The following is a 10,767-nucleotide window of genomic DNA, read 5'->3' on the forward strand; positions in this document are numbered from 1 at the left end:
CATTGTGTGATAGTTGAAGATAGTTATGAATGTTGGTGCAACCTTAGGTCAAGGTTGACCTGGTTGACCAGACTCGAGTTGACTTGACTCGAGTTGTGTTTTGATGTTTGACGAGTTATGTTTGACAATGTTTGACGTGAACAAAAAAGTTGTATCTTGATGTTTTACAAGGATACAAGCTTGGGAGATTGTGGGTGCAACCCGTGGTCAAGGTTGACCTGGTTGACCCGAGGTGAGTTGACCTGACTCGGAAAAGTCCAAGCAGGGAGCTTGGCATGGGAAAAGTCCAAGCAGGGAGTTTGGCATGGTGAAAAGTCCAAGCAGGGAGTTTGGCATGGTGAAAAGTCCAAGCAGGGAGCTTGGCACGGGAAAAGTCCAAGTATGGAGACTTGGCACGGAGAAGTCCAAGTATGGAAGCTTGGCACATGGGAAGTCGGAGAGGGCTCGGTAGCTCGTTCTCCGGACTGTGGTCAGAGAGGGCTCGGGAGCTCGTTCTCTGGACCGGATGGAAGTCGGAGAGGGCTCGGTAGCTCGTTCCCCGAACTGTGGTCAGAGAGGGCTCGGTAGCTCGTTCTCTGGACCGGATGTGGAAAGTCCTGGTGAGTGAAGCCAGGCAGTTGTGAAAACCCTAGTGAGTGAAGCTAGGTGAAAATCCTGGTGAGTGAAGCTAGGCAGTGGGAAAGTCCTGATGAGTGAAGCCAGGCAGTTGGAAAGTCCTGGTGAGTGAAGCCGGGCAGATTGGAAATCCTGGTGAGTGAAGCCAGGTGAAAATCCTAGTGAGTGAAGCTAGGTGAAAGTCCTGGTGAGTGAAGCCGGGCAAGGGAAAATTCAGATGGATCAAGGGTGATCGGACATCTGGTGTTGAGAAGGTCAAGTAGGTCAAGGGAGTGACCGGATACTTGACACGAAGAGAAAAGTCCAAGTGGGTCAAAGGGATTGACCGGACACTTGGTGGGGAGTCTTAGCAGGTCAAGGGAGTGACCGGATGCTAAACATGATGTACCAAGAGGTCAAGGTTGACCGGATATTGGTTTGGACTTGGTTTGGGCAAAAACCAAGACCTGGATCGGTCTGGTGACCGATCCACTGATACTGTGGTTTCCTGATCGGTCTGGCGATCACTCCACCCTTGTGTGTAATCTGATCGGTGCGGGGACCGATCGGCAGGAAGCCTGATCGGTCCCGGGACCGATCAAAGGAAGCTCAGAGTGGGCAACTCTCTGTGAAAGCATTCTGATCGGTCCGGGACCGATCAGAATAGACCGATCGGTCTCCATGACCGATCGGAAGAACTCTGGACCGATCGGTGGAGCCCGATCGGTCTAGGACAGCCGTTGTGACTCAGCGGTTAGGTTATTCGAACTTCGTGTTCGCCTTTTGCTTGCGAGTTCGCAGGTTGGCTCAGGATATCAGAGGTTATAAAAGGAGATCAAGGGCTGCTACAGTTATCTTCTTCTTCTTCTCCGAAGCTTCTGCTTCTTCTTGTTCCTGCCTCTTCTTCTTGCTGCTGCAAGTTCTTCTGCGAGCTTTGCTGAGCTCTTCGTTCCTGAAGCTTTTTGTGAGCTTCCACTCGGCTGGGACCAACTGATAAGTTGCTGTTGCTGTTGTGGTTGAATCCGAGAAGCTGCTGCTTCATCCAGTCGAAGAGAAGGCAAGTAAGCGAAGGTGTTTTATACATTTGTATTGTATTTTGCTTCTTGCTGCTTTCTACTCCTGTATTGCTTTTGCAAAACATTGTGGCGAGGTTTCTCCACCCAGAAGGAGTGATTATTAGCCGGGTTTCCGGGGTCTCATCCACCGACTGATTGATAGGCTTCGTCCACCTTACGGACACGCCGAGAAGTAGGAGTATATCTCCGAACCTCATTACATCGACGCGTGTTGGGGTTTGATTTCTTCGCTTTCGTTTCTATTATTTTTATTACCGCTGCGCTAACCCTAATCGTAGGAAGAAACGAGCAATTTAGGGTCGGCTATTCACACCCCCCTCTCTAGCCGTGACCATCGATCTTAACAAGTGGTATCAGAGCGAGGTCGCTCTTCATTGGATTAACACCCGGGGGAGCACGAGCTAGAGAATGGATCAACTCGGAGAAGACATCACAATTCCACCCTTCTACGATCGCGACGACTTCGCGTATTGGAAGGTAAGGATGAAGTATTTCCTTATGACTAACATTGAAAATTGGAGTTGTATACAATTAGGTTTCACTCCTCCGATGGATAAAGAAGGAAAACCTCTTGAGAAGAAGAAGTGGACGAAGGAGCAAATCCACCAATCCACAATCAACGACGAGGTAATGAAAATATTTGAATTCTCATTACCTAACGATATATTGTGTAAGATAGGTGGTTACAACAATTCCAAGGAGTTGTGGAACAACTTGGCCAAGTTCCATGAGGGGAGCTCCACTTCAAGCCATGAAGAGGAGTCAAGTGAGTTAAGTAGCTCACACCATGGAGATGTGGGATTAGAAGTTGAGGGTTACTCAACATCTAAGGAAGAAGAGGAGGAGAGTTCTTCCTCAAGATCGGAGCAAGAAGAAGAAGCTTCTACCTCCGGAAGGGATGAAGAAGAAAGCATACAACCATCCTCAACCCTAGGTAATTCAAGCATTTTAATTTCAAATAAATTACACATAATGTGCTTTGAGTGTAGGAAATTTGGGCATTACAAGAGTAAGTGTCCAAAGAGGATTAGGAAGACTCCACCGGCGCCAAAGGTCAAGGGAGCCGGAGTCCCGATACGCAAGGGCAAGGAGCACGTGGTGTGCTTCCAATGCAAGCGAAAGGGACACTATAGGAGCCAATGTCCGAGGGGGAGGCAACCTCACAAGGACAAGAGACCGAGCACATTGATAGGGGGAGCTAAGGCAAACTCTAAGGTACCTTTTAAGGCACATTATTGCAATTCTAATAAGACACATGCTAATAGTTTTATTGCAATTGCTAATAATGATAAGCATGTTAATTATAGGAATCAATATATATGCTTAGGTGCTAAACATGTTAGCTTGAATAAGGACAACTCTAGAAATGTCAACCCTAGGATTAACTCATCTAAGGTTAAGGGAAACCAAGATAGGAATCCCAAAACTACTAGACATATGTCTAGGAGTACCCCAAAGAACAATGACAAATTAAAACTTGAGGTATTAGAAAAGGAGAATTAAGTCTTGAGGTCAAGACTTGACACTTTAGAAAAGACCCTTAAAAATTTAGAGAAGTCAACTCTAGGGTCTAAGGGTCAAAAACCCAAGTCTAAGGACAAGAAAGGTTTGGGTGACAAACCTAAGTCCCAAGTGGTCAAGCCCACTTACCATGATGTTCCATTCGATTATGGAACAAAACCTAGGACTAGGAAGACCATCACCAAGGTCACAAGGGGAGTCACCCCTAAAGTTGATCTTGATGAGTCCCAAATGACAAAGGCTTCAAAGCCTAGGAGGGTCATTAGGAGGGTTGCTAGGGAAGTCATCCCTAATGAATATTTAGTGAACCCAATGAGCTCAAATAGGTATTGGGTTTCTAGGAGCGTGATTTCATCACGCTAGATTAGTTAGGGTATGTCAACCTTACTTGAATAGGTAGTTAACCTAATCATGGCAAAAGGTGACACTTTAGGATTTTTCAAGGTATAATCAAGCCTTGAAAATGAAATTAAGAATTATTCCTAAGGTGATTAGAATGTGCCAATCAAATCTGAGGAGTTTTCTAGAGTCAATCTAGTTGGCACGTAGTGATCTAAACATCTTTGGTATATGATTTGAGGTCTATCACACTTAGGAATATAGAATTTATGGCAAAATGATCGAAATTATCAAAAATGGCAACTAAGGCTAGAATTAGGTATTTTCTATACCTTTACATGTTATTTGCCATATATTGTTTGCCATATGCCATGTCATGACATCATATTTATTTTATGATCATTTAAAATGTCATGATAATGCTTAGGTTAGTTTAAATGTCATGCTTTATTTAAGTTTCACACTTTATGCCATGACATCATGACATTGGCACATGTTTCAATTATGATATCATTATATGCCATGTCATCATCTCTTCTCTTGCATTTAGGATCAATTAAATTGACTTAAGGATAAACAACACAATTTGATATGGAGATCAAGTTGTTGTTTTAGAAAATGCATGAGAACTTAGCCTAAGATGACCTAAACCCATATCTCACATCAAAATTGACTTGGATGTGTTTGATACACCTTAGATGTGTGTGAGATATTAGGATCATGAGTTAGGATCAAGGTGCATAGTTCTTGTACCTAGATGAGCCTAATTCGAAATTGAGGATCATAGGGAAAGCTTGTGTACAAGTCATGTACATTTAGCCCTAAGATTGTGGTCCTAAATTAAATGGTTTAAAATCATTTCAAAGTTGATTTGAAAAACCTTGATGAAGCTTTTCTAGTGATAGCATTCATCATTGAGTAAGTTGATACAAAGATTGATTAACTTTGAGTTATTTCAAAATCTTTTGAACTTTATATCAAGATTTGAAAATGGAAGTTATTTTCATAGAAAACTATCTTTTCTTGATAGTATATGTTATGAGGAATGTATCCTCAAAGTTTTATAATTTTTGGAATTTTCTGGAATTTTCTAGGAGTTTCTGAATTTCGAGAGGAAAATCAGAAATTCTGATATCAGTCTTGTGTGTAGGATTGAAAAGAATTTAGATATCTCCACAATAACATGATATTGTCCACTTTGGGCCTAGACCCTCATGGCTTTGCTCTTGGGCTCTCCCCAAAAGGCCTCATGCCAATGAAGATATCTTTCTCTTATAAACCCATGATCTTTTCCATGTGTTTTCAATATGGGACTATGTTTGGAACCTTGCAACCCTAACAATCCCCCCCTCAAACAAAGGACCATGGGCTTCCCACGTCCGATCCTTGACCCACTAGGTCTTCCTGCCCCTCGGTCTACCCGACCTACTAGGACTTCCTTGCCTAGCCACAACTAGGACTTCCTGCCTGGTGTCTGGTCCTCTTGATCCGAACATAGGACCCCACTTTCTTTGTTCGAGGTCAATATTGTATTCACATGGTTCAATCAGACCATAGCTCTTGTGCACAGTCGGCGGTTAAACCTTCTGGCAGTCCGGGCTCTGATACCAATTGTAGGATCGAAAAGAATTTAGATATCTCCACAATAACATGATATTGTCCACTTTGGGCCTAGACCCTCATGGCTTTGCTCTTGGGCTCTCCCCAAAAGGCCTCATGCCAATGGAGATATCTTTCTCTTATAAACCCATGATCTTTTCCATGTGTTTTCAATATGGGACTATGTTTGCAACCTTGCAACCCTAACATTGTGGACCGATCAGAGAGGATTCTGATCGGTCCAGGAAAGTGTGGATCGGTCACTAGGACCGATCCAGGAGAGTGTGGATCGGTCTGGTGACCGATCCAGTGAAGGCTGATCGGTTTGGTGACCGATCAGAGCGTGCCAAATTACTGAAATTCGACTGGTTGTCTGAAATTTCAGCTCGGGAGTTGGTATTTTGAAGGTTTAAAACTCTACAAGACATTGTTGGTGCAATGGTCAAGGGGGAGTTGACCTTTAGGGGGAATTTTACCTATTAGTCAAGGGGAGTTGACTTTTAGGGGGAGTTTTTACTCCTGAAGACTTGAGTGATATGAGATTATCACTAAGTTAATTGTTGACCTTAGTATCAAGGGGGAAATTAAGGGTTTCAATAAAAGGTATGGGACCTTCATTAGAAAGAAACTCTTGACCTTGATTCACTCTTTTTGATGTGTGTCAAAAAGGGAGAGAGTGTAGGTTTGGGGAGAATGTTCAAGGAAGAACATTAGAAAACCTAAGTTTGATTATGAGTTTTGTCAAACATCAAAAAGGGGGAGATTGTTGGTGCAACCTTAGGTCAAGGTTGACCTGGTTGGCCAGACTCGAGTTGACTTGACTCGAGTTGTGTTTTGATGTTTGACGAGTTATGTTTGACAATGTTTGACGTGAACAGAAAAGTTGTATCTTGATGTTTTATAAGGATACAAGCTTGGGAGATTGTGGGTGCAACCCGTAGTCAAGGTTGACCTGGTTGATCCGAGGAGAGTTGACCTGACTCGGAAAAGTCCAAGCAGGGAGCTTGGCACGGGAAAAGTCCAAGCAGGGAGCTTGGCATGGGAAAAGTCCAAGCAGGGAGTTTGGCATGGTGAAAAGTCCAAGCAGGGAGTTTGGCATGGTGAAAAGTCCAAGCAGGGAGCTTGGCACGAGAAAAGTCCAAGTATGGAGACTTGGCACGGAGAAGTCCAAGTATGGAAACTTGGCACATGGGAAGTCGGAGAGGGCTCGGTAGCTCATTCTCCGGACTGTGGTCAGAGAGGGCTCGGGAGCTCGTTCTCTGGACCGGATGGAAGTCGGAGAGGGCTCGGTAGCTCGTTCCTCGAACTGTGGTCAGAGAGGGCTCGGTAGCTCGTTCTCTGGACCGGATGTGGAAAGTCCTGGTGAGTGAAGCCATGTAGACGGATAAGTCCTGGTGAGTGAAGACAGGCAGTGGGAAAGTCCTGGTGAGTGAAGCCAGGCAGTGGGAAAGTCCTGGTGAGTGAAGCCAGGTAGTTGTGAAAACCCTAGTGAGTGAAGCTAGGTGAAAGTCCTGGTGAGTGAAGCCAGGCAGTGGGAAAGTCCTGGTGAGTGAAGCCAGGCAGTTGGAAAGTCCTGGTGAGTGAAGCAGGTGAAATCTGGTGAGTGAAGCCAGGTGAAAATCCTAGTGAGTGAAGCTAGGTGAAAGTCCTGGTGAGTGAAGCCGGGCAAGGGAAAATCCAGATGGATCAAGGGTGATCGGACATCTGGTGTTGAGAAGGTCAAGTAGGTCAAGGGAGTGACCGGATACTTGACACGAAGAGAAAAGTCCAAGTGGGTCAAAGGGATTGACCGGACACTTGGTGGGGAGTCTTAGCAGGTCAAGGGAGTGACCGGATGCTAAACATGATGTACCAAGAGGTCAAGGTTGACCGGATATTGGTTTGGACTTGGTTTGGGCAAAAACCAAGACCTGGATCGGTCTGGTGACTGATCCACTGATACTGTGGTTTCTTGATCGGTCTGGAGACCGATCAGAAAGCGATCAGTGTGCCTCTGTGAGCTTACTGATCGATCTGGGGACCGATCAGCAGGAAGCCTGATCGGTCCCCGGGACCGATCAGGGTACGCACAGAGAATTGGGCAACTCTCTGTGAAAGCATTCTGATCGGTCTGGGGACCGATCAGAATAGAGCCTGATCGGTCTCCATGATCGATCAGAAGAACCCTGGACCGATCAGGGTGGAGCCTGATCGGTCTAGGACTAGCCGTTGTGACTCAACGGCTAGGTTATTTCGGGCTTCTGTGTTCTGGCCTTTTTGCTTGCAGGTTCGCAGGTTGGCTCAGGATATCAGAGGTTATAAAAGGAGATCGAGGGCTGCTACAGTTATCTTCTTCTTCTTCTCCGAAGCTTCTGCTTCTTCTTGTTCCTGCCTCTTCTTCTTGCTGCTGCAAGTTCTTCTGCGAGCTTTGCTGAGCTCTTCGTTCCTGAAGCTTTTTGTGAGCTTCCACTCGGCTGGGACCAACTGATCAGTTGCTGTTGCTGTTGTGGTTGGATCCGAGAAGCTGCTGCTTCATCCGGTCGAAGAGAAGGCAAGTAAGCGAAGGTGTTTCATACATTTGTATTGTATTTTGCTTCTTGCTGCTTTCTACTCCTGTATTGCTTTTGCAAAACATTGTGGCGAAGTTTCTCCACCCAGAAGGAGTGATTGTTAGCCGGGTTTCCGGGGTCTCATCCACCGACGGATTGATAGGCTTCGTCCACCTTACGGACACGCCGAGGAGTAGGAGTATATCTCCGAACCTCGTTACATCGACGCGTGTTGAGGTTTGATTTCTCCGCTTTCGTTTCTATTATTTTTATTTCCGCTGCGCTAACCCTAATCGTAAGAAGAAACGAGCAATTTGGGGTCGGCTATTCACACCCCCCCTCTCTAGCCGAGTACGACGATCCTAACAATGAATTGTTAAGAGAATACCACTAGCAAATTGTAATTTAGTCCAAAGACATAATATAATATTGCACTAGGTATCTCATTGAATGTGCATAAAGTTGCATGTTTTATTTGTTGCATTATGTTACTACACGACTATAAAAATATATGCTTTGTTTGTTAAATTAAGTTATGTTCTTTGCTTTTGTTTATGCACTCTTAATATTTGCTAATTTAAACAACATTCTCATGCTTACTGGCACAAACTTTAGTTAATGGAAAAGACATATTAAGGTATTTTTAGGCTACATGGATGATGGATCTAGACTTTGTGTTTAGGCACAATCACCCTATAACTTTAACTAGTAATTCTACTGTGGATCAAAAGGGTGATTTTTGAAAAGTGGAAGCAATTGAATCACATAAGTCTTATAATCATCAAGATAGCTATTCCGGAATCTATTAGGAGTTTGATAACTGAGAATAAGGATGATAAGACCTTCATTAGGGAGTTAGCAGACTGATTCACCTCAAACAAAAAGATCGAAACTACCACACTTCTTATAAAGTTAGTGTTCATGCGGTACAATAGTAAGGTTAGCATAAGAAAGTGCATAATAGAGATGTTGAAATTGGTTACAAGGCTTAGGACTAAAGTTAGAAATGTCCGAAATGTATGATTGATGCACGTGAGAGAGTAATGTGAATTTTAAAAACTTAATATTTTTTTATTTTGGAAATACGAGTGCGCAGCAGAAAAATAAACGAACAAATAAAAAAACACAAGGATTTTTTACTTGGTTTGAAGCATTTAGTGACTCCTGCTCCAAGACCCAGATCCTTGGACCTATTGATGGGTAATCTATTAAATTTTCTTTCGGAGCCATCGGAAGAGTAATCTGAATACAAGTGATCGAAGGAAGTGTAATAGATAAGTAATAGATAATTGCAACTTAAATTAAAAGCTTGGAGTCGGTGCCACAACGTCGTAGCAAAGTAGCAGTGAGGTTGGAGGGTTGATTACGTCAAGGAATGAGCTTGTATATAAGTTATGCATTGTTGCTGGTCGAATAGGGAATTTATAGTATTGTGGGTGCCTCCAACTTAATCTGAGGTGCTTCTGACCTTAATTATGATCTTGTGGAAATCAGACTTTATCTGCTCCAAAGTATGTGGTTTCTATCTGCGTGATGACGCCTCCAATCTCTTTGAGGCACCTCCAATGTTCCTCCAAGGGGCCTCCAACGCACTCCAGGGTGTCTCTGTGTCACGAAACTTTATCCGCTTTGAGGGTGCCCCGACCTAGCTATCCAAGGCACCTCCATTTGAGCTCCGAAGCGCCTCCCCACAACTTTGAGCCACTTCGGATACTGTTCATCCTAAGTTAATTTTTACACATTAACCCTGTAAAAAGCGTCAATCCATAAAACAAAACATAACCTATAAAACAGAGTTAGCACAGTTAATATAAAATAATTATTAATTAAATCATGTCTTACTAAGACCAGGATCTAGTCATGGTTTTAGCTTAAACATCCAAAATGACTCTAAGATAGACTAACGCCCATAGTCCCACAGGGACTCATCCTCACTGGATCAATCTTATTTAGTGACTTACCTTTACTTACCATTTGTAGTCGCTTGTCTTGTATCTTGATCCACTAGGTCTTCCTGTCAATTGTCAGGTCCGTAGACCTAACTGGACTTCAACTTGTTGTCAGGTCCCATAGACTCAACGAAACTTTTTGTCAAATATCATATCACACTTTGACCTATCTGGACTTCATGTTAGTTATCAAGTCCTCAGATCTAATTGGACTTCAGCCTGGTGTCAAATCTTCTAAATCTGTTAATTACTGCACACTTGGCAAAAAAGTTAGATAAACATAACACCTATCTTTAATCCATTTATCATTCATCAAAACCTGAGTTTGACCATTGGTGTTAACTGTATCAACAATCACACCCCTTTTAATGCAATGATAATCTGGATTAAAGTTAAAAAAATTACAAGAACAAAAACAACACTAGCATGTATGACAAAATAATTAAAATTATTATATTGTTCTCTTTACATTATTTTTGGGTTATAATTTTTCATTTTTCTTATCTTAAACCCTTATCTTCTCCCTTTATCATTTATTAAAACATAGGATAAGCAAAAAAAAAAAAAAATGATAAGGGAAAGCAATGAACAGATCTCCAAAAAGATAAACACAAATGCTAAAAGGAAACTAGTAAGTCAAACATAACAAGATAAAGCCGTCAACATATGAAATATACAAACATATCAAATAAAAGAGCATAAATTAAAGTAAGAAAAGTGTCTAATAGTCATCAGCGTATAGGGGTGGTGGAGGGTGAACCCTATGTAATAGACTAACATTGTCGTCCATCCTTTGATCCATCCGTCAAAATCCAATCATCATCTCCTAATGAAGACTCGATAGTCTAATGGTCACCTCCTCACATAGATTGGAAATTGACTCTCTGAAATGAGAGGAAGTCTCCTCGAGTCCCGCAATACGATTCTCTAAAGTCTGGGAAGTCGAAGGCTGAGTCAGAAGCAAAGAAGATGCAAAGATGTCAGGAAATGTGAACTCTGACATCTCCTCTGCACCCTCAACTGCCTCAGCTACCTCGTCGACCTCGGCAGGTATAGCTGGTTAGGGCTAGATATCTCCTCTCAAGTCAGACCCCCTTAAGCAGTGACTGACCTCTATATGAACTAAGGTTAACTAACGCTTTCTAAAAATATCATACTCAC

This window comes from Zingiber officinale, chromosome 1A, assembly GCF_018446385.1.
Source record: "Zingiber officinale cultivar Zhangliang chromosome 1A, Zo_v1.1, whole genome shotgun sequence".
Classification (NCBI taxonomy): Eukaryota; Viridiplantae; Streptophyta; class Magnoliopsida; order Zingiberales; family Zingiberaceae; genus Zingiber; species Zingiber officinale.